The following is a 16,029-nucleotide window of genomic DNA, read 5'->3' as shown; positions in this document are numbered from 1 at the left end:
TCCAAGTTGGTGGCTCTTCCTCTTCTCCTGTGGGAGTGAGTTTCATAGTTTAACTTTGTGCTGTGTGGAGAGGTACTTTTCTTTTATCTGTCCTGAATCTTCCATCAGGACAAGGAGAGGCCTGTCACAGTGGCTACATTCTGCCACCACTGTTGGAGGCCACACACCTCGGAAACCCAGTTGCTGGGAGCCACAAGTGAGGAGAGTTGCTCTCGCACTCAAGCCCTGCTTATGGGCTTCCTCTGGGCATCTGGTTGGGCACCGTAAGAGGAGGAGGCTGGACTAGATGGGCCATTGACACGACTAGGCTCTTCGAATGTTCGCACAGGGTTCTTTGAGCCCTGCCTGGGCCACCTGAGTCAAGAGAAGGAGACAAGCATCTGGTAGGAAAGCTGTTTCCTTCCCCCACCGCCGCAGGTCTCTTGTCGTCTTATCATCATTGGCTTGTGTGCTTTTTGCCCTCCCTGCTGCAACTGGGACATGCTTGGTCAGGTGGGCGGGTGTTAATGAGGAAACAACAGGAAGCATTTCGGGTCTTTTATTAGCTGCTGTGCTGTGCCTCACAGCTGGAGGTGAGTAATCTGATCTCTGCGGTGTCCTGTTTGCCACTCCTGCTGCAAGCCACGTTACCCCATCCTGGTTCACCTGGTGCCGGACCAGCCTGCAGCTCACCCTGATCTCGACACCCACACCCGGACCGCCCTTCCTCTCCTCTCCGCCCACGTTCCCCAGAAGCTTTGTTGCTCGCTGTTAACAAGCCGCCGACCCAGCTCCGGCACCGAGAGCGGCTAGGTATGTTGTCGTCTCTGCCACCTACTCACGTCCTGTCTGAAGCACAAGTCCCCAGCTGCACATCTTAGAGTGAGGATCGTGCTTCTGGGCTGGGTTCAAGTCAGGCTTGTTTTGCTTAAACACCACCATGCCTCTGTGACCTTGCATTCCAGGGGAACAGTTTCTGCTTTCTGGTATCAGAGCTTCCCAAGTAATCGGTGCACCTATTTTTGCATCCCGGTTCCTTGAAGCGACCCGTTTATTGAGAATGCGTCCAGATTTGCTGGTGCAAAAGTCACTCAGAGGTTAGATTATACCCACCCTCTTTTGGCTGCCTAGGCTAAGTTCAAGGTGCTGGTTTTAGGAAACATAGGAAGCTGCCTTGTATTGAGTCATATATGGTCCATATAGCTCATTATCGTTTACACTGACTGGCAGCAGCTCTCCAAAGTTTCAAGCAGCCATATTTCCCAGCCCTACCTGGAGATGCCAGCTTCTCTACCACTGAGCTACAGCCCTTCCAAACCCCTATGCAGCTTGGGACCAGGATACCTGAAAGATTGTGTCACCCTGATATACCCAATCATACACTGCACTTCACTTCCCAGGATTCTTTGAAGGAAGTCATGTGATCTTAATGTGCAATGGATGTGCTATAAATATATGGGGTGGATCTGCTTTGAATCGTTTGACAACCTCTAAATACGAGGCAGAGGAGACCTATTATTAGGATGGATAAAACTGCTGTTTTTCATTCTCTCCATTTCTCATTTTTCCTATCTTAAATTCAGTTCTCTACTTTTCTGAAAAAATGGTGTGCATTAAAAAAAATCCTCATGGAGATTCATTAGCATTTTAGGGCAAATTATTCACATTTTTATACCAGTATACATATTTTTACAAGCAATTTTCCCCAGTAGGATGCCTTATTGTATGTAATTTCACAAGTATTTTATACTAATATTTGTACTACATCATTGGCTGGAGAGCTGCACCACAAAAAGTACAGATTTCAGTTTGTGAGTTGATTTGAGAAGGGCGAATTAAGCACTTTGTCATTAAAATGTAAACAAAACTTTCTCCTCCATCCCTCAACAAACCAAAAAAATCCTTTCCCTCTCACATAATGGTCTCACAACCAAAATTCCCTCTCTGGGGCAGTGTGCAATACATTTTGCCGCCTGAAGCAAAGGAAGAGATGACGCCCTCCCCCATTCTAGGTTCAGAGGTCAACTGGTTTGACATTTTAAACTTTACCATTGTTGACAAGGCAGCCTCCTCCTCTGCACTTTCAGGGCGGGTAAGACATGTCATCCAGCCCAGCCAGCTCTGCCCTCCCACAGAGGGGAATTCCCAATTGCACTTAAGAGGAAAGTTAGTGGGGTGTAATAATTAGAGGGTTGGACCTGGGAGGTCAGGATTCAAATCCCCATGAATGGGCAAGGGAAGAGACTCGTGTTCATCACCTTGAGCTCCTTGGCAGAAAAGTGGGATATAAATAAAAATAAACATAATTTAAAATGGCATCCAGGCTGCCTCTCCTGTCCTCCATGTCACTCAGCACCAGCTTCCCCACTCTGCCTAATGACAGGGCCGGCTCTGATCCTCTCATTGAAGCCGCTATTAGAGAAGGTCCTGCTGGTGCCAATTTGTGCCTTGTTTTCTCAGGGCAGACAGTAGCCTTGGCAGGCCTATGGCGGAAGAGGAAGTGGGCGAACCTCTCCTACCCCACATGTTGTGGTCCTAATCCCGATCCTCCTCCCTACATACCACTGTGTTTAGAGGTTGTTGCTTCTTTTAAAGGAGATTTATGCAGATTTAAGTGATGCGTTTTGCATCATGTGTAGCCAGGGCTTCAGCTATCCTTTCAGCAGGGGGAAACAAGCACAAGCCATTCATCTTTCTCTTGTCAAGTCAGCTATACTGAACATGCATGATCAACATTGTATTCCTGTACATTTCGGAGCGTCTTGTGTGTGTGTTTGTGGGGAAACAAACAGCATCAGTGCCCATTCAACAAGTGGTGGGATCTCTTGGCGAGTATCTCCAGGTTTGCAAATGTATTGTCTTGCATGACAGAGACAAATTGTGCATCCCAGACGCAAAATGGGCTACTAATGCAATTTTTAAAAAGGTATCTTAGATGTCATCTAGCCCACCCCCTTTCAATAAATTATCTGTACTACAGAACACAACTACAGCACCTCTGACCAATGGCCACCAACCCTTTGCTTGCATGCCTCCAGCAAACGAGAGCCCCCTAGCTCCCAAGAAAACCTGTTCTTATTGGAAGGGTTGTCATGTGGGAAATAGGAGCAGGCTTGTTCTCTGTTGCCCTAGAGGGCAAGGTGGGGATCAATAGACTGGCATCGCAGGGTGGAAGATTTTGGCAGAGTATGAGGAGACCCTAGCGATACAAGCTGCTCTTTCACTGGAGCAACTGAAGGGGAACAAATGGCCGCCTGCCAGGGATGGTGAAGTTGCCCCCTAAACTACAACTCTGACAGTCAGCAGTAGTTTGGACTTGACGACCTCTGACACTTTCATATTCCGTGATTCTGTGAATAGTTTTCTCCAGCGCAGCTGCTTTTTAACAAAAAAAAAACCATCATGTCCTGGTCTGACTCCGGATCCCAAGGAGAAAGCAGCAAGGCTGGAGGCAGGTCAAAGGCTGCTAGACCATGGATAGCTCCCGGTGAGCTACTTGCTCCAAAGAAAGTCGGGAGCAGACTGGGCCTTTTAAGTGTCAGTCTACCTTCTCCACACACACACACACACACACCCTTTCTAGAGAACTGCAGAGCCTTAAAGGGCCAGCCCCCTGGCCTGAAGTCAGACACACTTCCTTCGTTCCACAGCCTCCCTCCTGGTGCTCTCCTTGCAACAACAATCTGATAATGTGCAGTAGGAGGAATCTAGCTCCTCAGGGGAAGGGGCAGGTGCCCGTGAGAGTCAAGGCTCTGGTCCCATGGGCCCTGGTGGTCTAGGAGGTTCCTCTGGGTGCTCCTGTCTAACAGACTCAGGCGCAATGGTTTCCATCTTTTCTACATTTAGCTCTGAGCCATGAGCCTGACCTGGCTCCCCACCTGGTGACCCTGCAGTCTACAACTCCATGCCTGGATCACTGCTAGTTTCAGGGATCATGACAACAGCAGACTGGAGATCATAGGTCTCTGTCATATCATCTAGTCTGGCCATGAGCAATGCCCTTGTTGTGAATATCTTATGCTATATATCGCCCTGTGCATTGCCTACCGAATCAGCAGCGTCAAAAATTACCTCCAGGCCAGTCTGCGCAGGGTTTTGTTTTGTTTATATTTTTAATTGCTGTTCTAGAGGGATCTTGATTTACAACGTTCCAGTTCCTTTGACCCATGGTAATTAAGAGTGCTAAAACTGCAGGTGTATAATTGAATTAGCATATGCAAATGAGGAATGGCTGGTGGGGAGGCTTCTGTTCTGGGGCAAGGTCAGGCCCAGTCAAAGAGGCGTTGCATTGGCAGGTGTGCTGACTCACAGGAAGTGGCCCATCTTGATGACTCATTGGCCCCAGAGGGTTTCTATCTTGCTCTCCGAGCTTTTCCCTGCCGCCTTCAATTTGCATGCGAAACATCGCAAAAGTTCATGGCAGGCCCTGCCTGCAGCATGAGGATTGGTCCTGGGGCATGTTCTGAAGTCACGTGAAGCCACAAACTTGCTGCAGCGAAGCTGATCTGGTCTGGATCTGGTTGGTGCTTGGTGGGAGTCTGCCTTGGGCCATTACAGTTTTTGGAAGATAGGAAGCTGCCTTATATTGAGTCAGAGTGTTGGGCCATCTAACACAGTATTGTCTAGGGTGATGGGCAATGGCTCTCCAGGGCATTCCCAGCCGTACCTGGAGATGCTGAGGAATGAACCCAGGGGCCTCTGTATCCAAACCAGATGCTCTGTCCCAGTGCTAAGGGGTCTCCCCCTTCACAGTGCAAGACCTATACCAATCATCCAATTAATTTAATATTTATTTAATGTTCATTTCCAGCGTTTCTTACCCAAAAAATCCCAGGGCGGGATTTCCGAAACAAAAATGCTATGCAAAATAATACAATCATTTGCAGCACCCAAGTGACCTCCCCGGGGCGCAAGCCTGGGCAGTGTATATGGAGGTCCTGGGCTGCCCAGATGGCAAGGCCCCTCTCTCAGCTTCACTGATGTGGGCCAAAGGACATCAGAGCAATACATTTGGCACCAGCTTGGCTGCAGGAATTGCCAGGAGGAGGCGACAAGGTGCCATCCAACTGTTTTAGGGACTCCACTCTGGATTTGTGTAGGGCTTATTCCTTAGCATTTTCTTCTCCCAAAAATGTGAAACAACAACGATGAAAGTATAATAACTTCATTGTGTCTGTTTTATACTTTCATCATTGGTTTATTCTTTGTAAATCACTTTGAGACTTTTTTGTGGGGGGGTTGCAATCAAGCAGTATATATCGATCAATAAAATGAAAATAAATTAGGCCGTTTATAACACTACATATTCAAAACACATCCTTTCCCTCAAAGAATTATGGGCAGTGTAGTTCACCAATCACAGAGTTAACAATTCCTAGTAACCCTTAACAGTCCTTTTGGTAATCAAGAGGGGGGATGTTCCCCCACCCCCACCCATTGCATTGCCATTCCCAGAAAAACTGCACCATTCTGGATTCCTGCTTGTTAGGCAACTGCTGAAGGCACAGAAGCCCCATCCTTTGGGGGGGGGGGCGAGGCAAAAGCATAAATGCCTAATGGCAAGCTTCGCTCCTTGGCTGTACAAAAGGAACAGCTTGCCCCCCCCCGCCCGCCCCCAGGCAACAACCGCAACATAGATCCTCCCTTCTGATTCCCGCCTGCTTTGTGCGGCAGGCCTGCTGCCTTGGGCTGCTGGACCTGAAGGAGGACTTGGGGCTTGCTGGGGATTGGTGGTGAAATCGAATACAAAGAACTGAAACTAGCAAATTGGCAACTCAGCGCTTTCCCAAGGGAGAAGCAGCCAGCCCACATTCCCTTCCTCTGCCTGCACTTTCCCTTTCAAGGTTCTCAGGGTAATTAGCACTTTGCTAATGACACACCTTTCAAGCACTTGCCCAGGTGCGAGGAAATGATTGCTCACTCCGCTGCCTGGGCCGTGTCCCCACAAGCCGAGGGGGAAGCAGGTTCCTTGCCTTTCAGGGCAGGGGTTGACAGGCTGTCATGCAAGCTGCTTTCTGGCGATTCCAGCGCCATGCACAAAGGCACACTGAGAGCTATTTTCTTTGTGTACTGAACATCCATGTGTGATCAAGGCTAAAAGTGCTTTTTTTCTCTGTGCAGGGAGGCCTCAGGTACACTGTCTGCCATGGGGAAAAGAGGGGATGAAAGGGGGGGTCACATGAGTCGAGTGCATGCAGGTAAACTCATCCATGACTGTCCACACATGACGTTCAACTAAGGTCGGGCAAACTCCCACAGTGTCCCCTTCAATCTGTGGTGGGCAGCACTCATTGGAACTACTAGGGTAAAAGCCAGATGGCCAATAGGAGGTGGAAGCAGAGCCTATGACAGGCAAAGTGACCCCCTAACCAGTTGTGTGCGCTAGATATTTAGAATGCAATTAGACACAAAGTGTGAAGTTGGAAGAAAATTGTGCTACTGGAAAGTTGATAATGTGCAGTTTGAAAAATGGGGTGGGGAAATTAGACATGTTAAGTTATGTGCTTATTAAGCACTTAAATGACAGGTGGTGTCTGGGACAGGATCTACACAAATTAATATGCGACCCCCAAGCTCAGGAAGTTTTTAATGTTTGATGTTTTACTATGTTTTTTTATAGACGCTGTAAGCTGCCCAGAGTGGCTGGGGAAACCCAGCCAGATAGGTGGGGTATAAATAATAAAATTTGTTGTTGTTTTTGTTGTTGTTGGGCAAAACACACTCAGTTCTCATATTTAAAACATACCACTCAAATCATATTAAAACACCTTTTTTCTTTTTCCTTTTTGGTGAGAACTTCCTCTTCTTCACTTTCACCCCCAGGCAAGTAACACTTCATCATAGCCTAATAAAAACCCTTAAACTATTTCTTTTCTCTCTGTGTGTTTCTGTTAGTTGCTGAACTAAGGCAAATGCAGAAACGAATCATTGCTGGATAGCAGGTTTCCTGCGATTAAACCTCCATTGATGCAGGGGGCAGACCAACTACATAGATTGAAAAGACACAAGACACACATTTTAAATATATGACCCCCCCCCCAAAAAAAATAATCCTGGGAATTGTAGCTTCCCCATAACAGTGCCACAGTTCCCAGTACCCTTTACAAACTACAGTTCGCAGGATTCTTGGGGTAGGGGAAATCATGTGGTTTTAATATGCGCTGGATGTGCTTTAACTGTATGGTGTGGATCTGACCCATACAGTCAAAACAGTGGGTCCCAATTGAGAAACAGTGTTGTAAACGATTGGTTTATTTCTCTTCTCTTTTGCAGGAAACAGACAGGTCCTCCCTGGCCACTTCCAGTTATCTAGTTTGTCCAAATGTCTGATTGCACTGGACTGTATCGTCGACTTTCCACTAGAGGCCTCCCTAATAACAGCATTTGGAATTTGGGAACCTTTGCTCCACAGGGAGCTGGAAAGAACACAGTATGGGTAATCGGCTTCCCTTGACATGCAGAGGATCTGGGGCAATGTAGTGAAATCTAAAGAAGATCCATGGGAAGGTTATCCAGACCACCTGCCTGATTTTAACCGATCTGGAGAAGTTTTACACATGCAATTGCAGCATTTTGTACAAGGTTTCCTGGGACTGCTGTCAGTGAAGTGTTATGTTTACGAATGTGCTTCAGAGGTCACATTCATACCCTACATTTAAAGCACTGTGATACCACTTTAAATAATCATGGCTTCCCCCAAAGAATTCTGGGAGCTGTAGTTTGTTCAGGGGGATGTGAGTTGTTAGGATGCCCCTATTTCCCTCACAGAGCTACAATTCTCAAGAGTGGTTTATCCATCAACCCTTCTGAGAAGGAACCTGGGACCTCCTCACAGTCGAACGTTTTGGCTCCCGAACGCCGCAAACCCGGAAGTGGGTGTTCCGGTTTGCGAACGTTCTTTGGAGCCTGAACATCTGATGCAACTTCCGTGGTTTCCGATTGGCTGCAGCAAGCCACACCTTGGTTTCTGAATGTTTTGGAAGTCGAACGGACTTCCGGAATGGATTCCGTTCGACTTCTGAGGTACCACTGTACTGCCTTTATACAGATAGTATAAATCAGATAATATAATTTCATAGCTAAGCTGTAAGAAAGGTGACTGTATAATGATTATCCATAACTGCTCACTTATACCACTGATTTAGGTGTGGATACCTGACTTGCCCAGTGACCTATGCCTAGGCAAGCTCAAACAGCTGTGTGATTCAGTGTGACATTGGCTTTCATTACAGTTCCAATTAAAGTTTAAACTTTAATGCCAAACAGTTATATGTATATCCTTTTGACGGACATCCCCTTCTTTGCTCTGAAATCTCTTGTCTTGCCAAGAAAGAAAGAAAGTGTCTTTAAAAAGTCTCCAGTTGAGGCTTGCTCTTTCTCCATCCATCCGCCCAGTGCTTTGGAATGGGGCAGGAGATTGTTTGCAGACTGAACAGGGCACAGCCCCCTTTCGAAGGGTGACATTCCAGCGGGAGCCTTTGGCTGTCTTTGATATGGGTTCCAGATGGCAGAACAGACTTGCTGGAGTCAGGCGGATGCCAAAGTGTTACAGTCAGTTGAGCTGCTCCTTTCCAGGTGGAAGTTCTCAAACTCCCCTTGCCCTTAAATAAACCTTTCCTAAGCTGCTTTGCAAAATTGCAAGCTATCAGTTTGGATTGTTGTCAAACAAAAGACTTTATCACCCACTCCCCAGCGTGTCCATGTGGGCTATTTGTAGGAAGATGTGGGTCTCAGCAGCAACTAGACTAGAGTAAAGGGTTTGCCACACCTGACCTCCCTTTTCTCATTTGGCTGCAGGGAGAATGCAAGAATTCCCTCCCCCCCCTCTCTCTTCTACAAGGAACTCTGCATGTGCTCTGAAACCCAAGGCACTGTTGAAGCAGGCTCTAACAGAGGAACAGATGGGACTGCAAGGCCCCTCCATCAGCTGCACAGAGAAACCAGAAACTTTTGGCTCTCCTTCTCCTTGAACTGTTTCCAATCCAGCTGCTCATGATAAGAACTTTGTACCAAAAACTGATGTCTGAATTTGCTTCCCCCACCAAAAACAACAACCCCACAACCCCCCCATATGCACATTGCCTTTTTATTTGTTTTATTTTAAAAAAAGAAGTATAAATTTTTCAATAAAATAAATAAAATATCCAAGCAGTGCAATGAAATGATACAAAATAATGATCTGTAATAATGTAGATAAAATCAGCAAATGTTAAACAAATACCGAATAGGCTTGCTGAAATAAAGCAATTGTTAAAGGCAGGTTTCTACAATGGCAGAGAGAAGGTGAAAGGTAAACTTAATTTCTTTTTTTCTTCATCTGAGTCCATACTTTAGTCTATAGTCCATGGACACTGGGGTCTTGGTTTGTTTGTCTTCTACCCAGTCCACACACAAACTGGACCTATTGTCAATTTTATGACCTCAAAAAGTGCCCCCCCCCCCGCAAACTTTGTTCTATTCTAAAAAAGAAAAAGAAAAGCGCCATGCAGGTTCCTTCTGCATCCTTTGCACCACTGGAATTGTCCTAAATGGGCTACTAATGACCCATTGCTCCCTGGCGCCATGTGTTCAATAACCCCATTGGCTGAGAGAAACCCAAAGCTTATTCCTGTTGTCCCATGGCAAAGGATCAGGGTGGTCTCTTTGTCGCCTCATTAAAAGCCCCCCCCTCTCTGTAGGCTCATTAGCATAAGGGTGTGTGAAGAGGGGATGGGCTGTGTGATGCCAGCTGGTCCATTGGGGCAAATGAGACACTATCCCACTGTCAACCTCCAAGCCCAACTCCCTTCTTACTCACCCAGTCCAGCGGGTGACACTGCTTGCCATCTCCCACCTTCATAGGCCGGATACTTGCTCGGCTAGTTTGGTCATTTTTCGGGAAATGCTGAATTTTCAAAAGAGCATCTCTATTGAATTCTTAAATAAAATATAAAGGTAAAGGTACCCCTGACCGTTAGGTCCAGTCACGGACTACTTGGGTTGCGGCGCTCATCTCACTCTATAGGCCAAGGGAGCCGGCGTTTGTCCACAGTTTTTCCGGGTCATGTGGCCAGCATGACTAAGCTGCTTCTGGCGAACCAGAGCAGCGCACGGAAATGCCGTTTACCTTCCCGTTTACCTATTTATCTACTTGCACTTTGACGTGCTTTCAAACTGCTAGGTCGGCAGGAGCAGGGACAAAGCAACGGGAGCTCACCCCGTCGTGGGGATTCGAACCGCCAACCTTCCGATCGGCAAGCCCTAGGCTCTGTGGTTTAGACCACAGTGCCATCCGCGTCCCTGAAATAAAATATACAAACATAATAAAATATTAAAGCAGACAAGGACAAACATAGACTGGGTGTGCACCCACAAACTCTGACATGACCACGAAAGCGAGAGAGTTGGAAATTGTTTTACATAGTCAAGTATAAAAATTAGCAGCACTTTATAAGCCTCGTGTGCTGATTTCATCTCAGCACCTGTAGTTTTAAGCAAGCAACCAATATGCATGGGAATTGTATTCAGCCACATAGAATTTTTTGGTGGCAGGTGGAAGAATCTGACCTGGTGGTTGGGTCAACTAAGTTATAGGACAGTATCCATGGACTATTGGTGTGACTTCCCTTAAGCAGCTGGTGTGTCCATCTACAGGGCCGTAGCTAGGGGGTGGCAAGGTCGGCCCCCACCAGGGGTGCAGGCAATTGGGGGGCGGTGCAAAATCAGCTAAAAATATGTCCATAAATATCAATATCAATTATTGCCTCATAAGAAAGGTTTTAAATAGAGGGTGAATTGAATGGGTGGAGGGGGTTGGAGGAGAGGAGGAAAGAAGAGCTAATTTTCACCTAGCTACGGCTCTGTCCATCCATTCCCCCCCCCTGCAACATTGACTTTTCCACTACAGCCCACCCCCAAACTTTGTTCCACCAACCTATGAAAGAAAATCGCATGTGGTATCTCCAGTGATGCACATTTTCTAATTGGGCTGCTCCTAACTGGAGAAGAAGAAGAATTAATTGCTCGTCAGTTATATTCTGCAATAGGAAGTTCTGCATTTTGAAATGTCGGGGTTGCCCTTGTAGAGCTCAACAGGGAGAAGGGAGGAAGGCAAACAACAGAAGTTGGCTCTGCCTGTCCTTGGCTCTGGCTCCACCTACTGCTGGTCTCCCTGCTTTCTGCCCCACTGGGCCCAATGAGCACCAACCATATCTCTCTCTCTCTCTCTCTCTCTCTCTCTCTCTCTCTCTCTCTCTCTCTCTCTCTCTCTCTCTCTCTCTCTCTCTCTCTCTGGCTAATAATGGGCGCTGCCTGTCTTGTATGCCCATTTGATCTGAAATGTCACCTAAGCTGCTGACTTCACACAAGGCGACCCCATCCCAGACTTAGGGTCAGCCCAAGAAATTTGACTGCCTGAGCATGGAGCAGCGAAACAACAACCCCTCAATGGTACAGAGTACCCAGGGATGGTCAAGTTATTCTGACAGCTGAGGCAGAAAACCCCCCAAATGCCTCTTCCCCTCCCTGGCAGTAAATATATGATGACGACAACAAATTAAAATAGCCAATAGTTTCCTACCCTTTTGTGACACCAGGCAGCTGCCTCACCTTGCCTAATGGTAGGACCGGCACTGCACAGGCCCTCAGTTTCCTGCCCTTGCATTCTGATTCAAACCTCACCTCTGCACAGGTGAAGAGTTGTGGCAGACTTCTGACATTCTGCTTTCCACCTGACTATCCAATTCTGGGCTGCCCATAGAGCAGGAGAGGAGACCCTCAGGCCCAGGAGTCAAATGCGGTTTCCAAGCCTCTCTGTACACCACTCTGAATGCTCCATAGGCCACATATGCTTCCCATGACACCCTCCACACTGGACCGACTCCATGTCCTCCTCAGGTGCTTTTGCCTGGCTGGAACATGTCCTTGTACGGAACAGGAGTGAGGAAAGCTTTTCCACTTGGCCACATTCTCTCCTGCACAACCTTCCAAGGTCCACATGGACATGGTGGGTGGGATCATAGGCAAAAGTGAGTGGAGTGATGAATGCAAATTTGATCTTTGTAAGTAGGCTAGTTTCTACACACACTTGCACATGCCCTCCCTAGCTTCCATCCAGAGAAGCATTATCAAAGTTTAAGGACACATTCCAGCCAGGTACAACCGCTCAAGGAGGGTGCAAAGATGGGCCAGTGGGGGGAGGGGTGGCCAAAGAGGAGGGGCGGCCTGAGGAGAGTCTCAAGGGCCAGATAAAGAGACTTGGAAGTAGATGGCTGAGAAATTTGGTTTGGGTTTCATTTAAAGCCTAATCTATCAAATCTGCACTTGCAGAAATAATATAGGAACTGGGACACAGCTATCTGTCAAAATTTGCACTTGTCTGAATTTTGTGGTGCAGTTCCCCAACATATGTTCCCCAACATAGTTTACAAAAAACCGCATCTATTGGGGAAACGTCTGCATAAAAATGAATGTTTTCATGAAAACAATATACAAAAATGCTTTCTTTTAGGGAAATTCCTTGCAAAAAAAATATGTGCAGTGGTACCTTGTGTTACGTACGTAATCCGTTCCGGAGGGCCATTCGTAACAGGAAACCTCTCGTAACATGAGGCATGCTTTCTCTAATGGTGCATCCCACTGCTGCCGTGCTGCCAGAGCGTGACTTCCACTCGCATCCCGGGGCAAAGGTCGCAACAAGGGGCATCTACTTCCAGGTTAGCGGAGTCCGTAACCCGCAGCATTCATAAGGGGGACGGTACGTAACACGAGGTACCACTCTACATGAGTCAAGACTGCATACAGAAGTGTGTTTATTTGAAGAGATTGCATTAAAATGCTGGTGAAATTTTACAATTTTTTAAAATTGTGAATTGCTGCTGAAATGTAGAGAAATGCATTCAAGATTGGAATAATATGACACTAAGAGGACCGAAATTGAAAGATATTTCCATTGCTACTTGCAGAGAGACAGATGAAGTGTGAGATAATTTTGCGTGCACGCATTCCTGTTTAATGTGGTACCGTCCACTCAACCACTTCATGATTCTACCACTGCACAGACTTGGGTCCAGCCCTACAGGCAGATCAACACTATCATTTTCCCTCTCACAGAGCTACAGTTCCCAGCATCCTTAGCAAACAGGATTCTTGGGGGGGGGAGTCATGTGCTTGAAATGAGTATTGGGTGTGTGCTTGAAATGCATGGTGTGACTCTGCCCTGCCTGTTACTGCAAAGAACTACTGTACTTCTCAGGGTCTCAGCCACCAGTTTGCATCTGCCAGAAGGCTTCTGCAGTGAGTACAGGGAGCCTCCAGTGAAGCCACAGCTGCACCGTCTCAGGTCTAGATTAAACTCTGATGGCACTTCTGCATTCTTTTTCCATCTTCCTCTTCCTCTGTTGTAGAGCATCACAGGTGCAACGCACTGAAGGGTAGCGACAGAGATGCAGGTTGTAGCTGTTAGACGGCACGTGCTGCTGAATTCTTTTGCAGGGCCACAGATAGTGGCCTCAGCAGCGATCTGTAGAGCAAGACTGATTTGCATTGGCCGAGGCTCTTCCCCATGGCTGTGACAGCTGCAAGGCGGTCGCACCTCTAGCAATGAGCCACAGATGTTCTATGCCAAGGGCCTAACATGGATCACATCCTCCCATGCCTGTGGCACCATGCGCCATTGCTTTAGTTTGTGCATGCTGTGTGTGGTTGCACCGCCGCATCTCAGCTCTGCCTCATGCAAGAGCTGTTCAAGCTCCTCTTCACATGGTATAGGGAGGTGGCAGGTGTTGCACCTCATGCAGATGAGCCAGGCACCCCATGCTGTCACCCATTGTACAAAGGCAATGCTATAAAGAGGTCCATAGGTCAGGTCAGGAGCATCCCAGACCCTGAGGCCACTGTAGGGGCAGCCTTGGGAGGGCAGATCCAGCCTCCAAGGAGCTCAAACCTTCAATAGCCCAAACCTGAGACCTAAGGGAGGTCCCATGTGATGTCATGGAGATGGGCCCTGGAGATGGAGGCTGATTGGAAGAGCAGAGTGGAGGAGGGCAGACAGCTCCTGCTGCTGGGCTAAAGCTTGCAAGCTGTGTGCACAGTCTTCTTCTTCTTCTTCTTCTTCTTCTTCTTCTTCTTCTTCTTCTTCTTCTTCTTCTTCTTCTTCTTCTCCTTCTCCTTCTCCTCCTCCTCCTCCTCCTCCTCCTCCTCCTCCTCCTCCTCCTCCTCCTCCTTCTTCTTCTTCTTCTTCTTCTTCTTCTTCTTCTTCTTCTTCTTCTTCTTCTTCTTCTTCTTCTTCTTCTTCTTCTTCTTCTTCTTCTTCTTCTTCTTCCCCACCTGGAGATTCAAGTCCTCTACCTGTCACCTGGAGAGGACCAGGCAAACCTAGAGACTTCAGGTCAGACCTGGAGGTCTGGCAAACCTAACAGCTACCAATGACTATATAAAGGCTATATGCCACCTCCGGCCCACTCATGAGGCAAGTTGAGGCAACTGCCTTAGGTAGCAGGATCCACAGGGTCAGCAGATCTGGCCTCCAATGAATGAATGACCTGCTGCTGCTGCTGCTGCTGCTGCTGCTGCTGCCATGATGGCAGTGACAGCTGCTGTGAGTTCCTTGTAGGCTGGATCTGCCCTCCCAAGGCAGATGGCCTCTTGGAGAATAAGAGGCACTGCGGGTCTCCTCCCAACCTGGTTCTCCATGTAGATATTTATTCCCATCTTATTTCTGATGTAAACAGGGTGCTAACTTGAATAAAATATTGAGAGAGGCACTGTCACAATTCAAGGAGACATTCCCAGCCAGGAAAAAACACTTGAGGAGAGTGCAGAATTCCAAGGGGGAAAGAGAGAGGTCTCTGTGTGTGTGGGGGGGGGGTCACAGTCTGTCTGTCTGTCTGTCTGTCTGTGTCTGTCTGTCTGTCTGTCTGTCTCCATTACATGATCGCAATAAATGAATGTTAGCATCTGCCACCTGCACTCCACAAAAGTACCAAATGGTATAGATCACATGAAAATAGTTCACATATATATAAAGCTTTGGACCTGCACTGCAAGAGGAGGGAGGCGATAGCAAAAAACCCCACACACATGCAGACACAGATTACCTTCACCTGCCACCTGTTCTTGGGTGGATGGAAAACTATGTTTCAGGAAGGAAATTGTGTCACAGAGGCCAGCATCATCTGCACCTTTAGGTGGCTCTGTCAGAGCATGCGCCAGAGGTCTCCTTACAGCCTTGGAGAGGCTGGCAAGAATCAAAAGAGGATGGGGTTTCAGCACCTTGAATGGTGGTTCATAAGAGGAAGCCTGGGCAGATGTCAGTGCTTACAAAAGGGGCTTCCTGCTCTCTTGCGTTTGGCCCTTTGTTGGATCATTGGAAGGAAAGGAAGCAGTTCCTGAGGAATCATTATCAAAGCAACACATATGCTAGATGGGAGAGAGGTTGCATGCCCCCCACTCTGTGCCACTGCCTCAGACCTTGCAAATCCCATGCCCTGCCAAGCCAGTTTTGGGGAGCAGATGGCTGTGGCCTATGCATAGGGTTGCAATGTAACCCACAGGGGTCTGATGCAAGTTGTTTCCAGGAAGGGGGCAGAGGTGAGAAAAGTGTCAACTGCCAACACTTCCTTTTCTGTACCACAATTTTAACAGAATGTGGTGGTCTCATAAGAGCAGCATAAGACATAAGAGCAGCTCTGCTGGATCAGGCCAAAGGTCCATTTAGTCCAGTATCCTGGTATTGCAGTGGTGAGCCAGAAGCCTATGGGATGCCTACAAGCAGGACCTCAAATACCTGGATATCAGCTTATCTTGGTGTCTCCTCATCTTTTAAGTTGTTTCCTTCATCCAAATGAAATGGTCTCAAAATAGATCACAACACAGAAATCATTTCAAAGGGAACACAGCAGTGATGCAAAAACAGTAATCAATAAAAGACTGTTGTTGAGTTCCGAGAGGGATGGGGAAGCAATGGCCCCACAAATGTTGTTGGACTGCAACTCCCATCATCTCAGACCATTGGCCATACTGGCTGGGCCTGGGTCTGATGGGAAATGGTGCCCAACAACATCTGAAGACACC

The 16,029-nt window shown here is 47.5% G+C and overlaps 1 long non-coding RNA gene across 1 annotated transcript; it reads left to right on the top strand.

The window, feature by feature from the left end:
* On the top strand, positions 1-8,241 carry LOC148685379 (uncharacterized). The gene is made up of 2 exons (XR_015950646.1): positions 1-792; positions 7,252-8,241. It is a non-coding gene; the product is annotated as an uncharacterized LOC148685379 (long non-coding RNA).
* Positions 8,242-16,029: the final 7,788 nt, after the last annotated feature.

Source organism: Zootoca vivipara, chromosome 6 (genome assembly GCF_965207765.1).
Source record: "Zootoca vivipara chromosome 6, rZooViv2.hap1.1, whole genome shotgun sequence".
Taxonomy (NCBI): Eukaryota; Metazoa; Chordata; class Lepidosauria; order Squamata; family Lacertidae; genus Zootoca; species Zootoca vivipara.
Note: the sequence above shows the minus strand (reverse complement) of the source record. Positions and strands in the feature narration are given on the sequence as shown.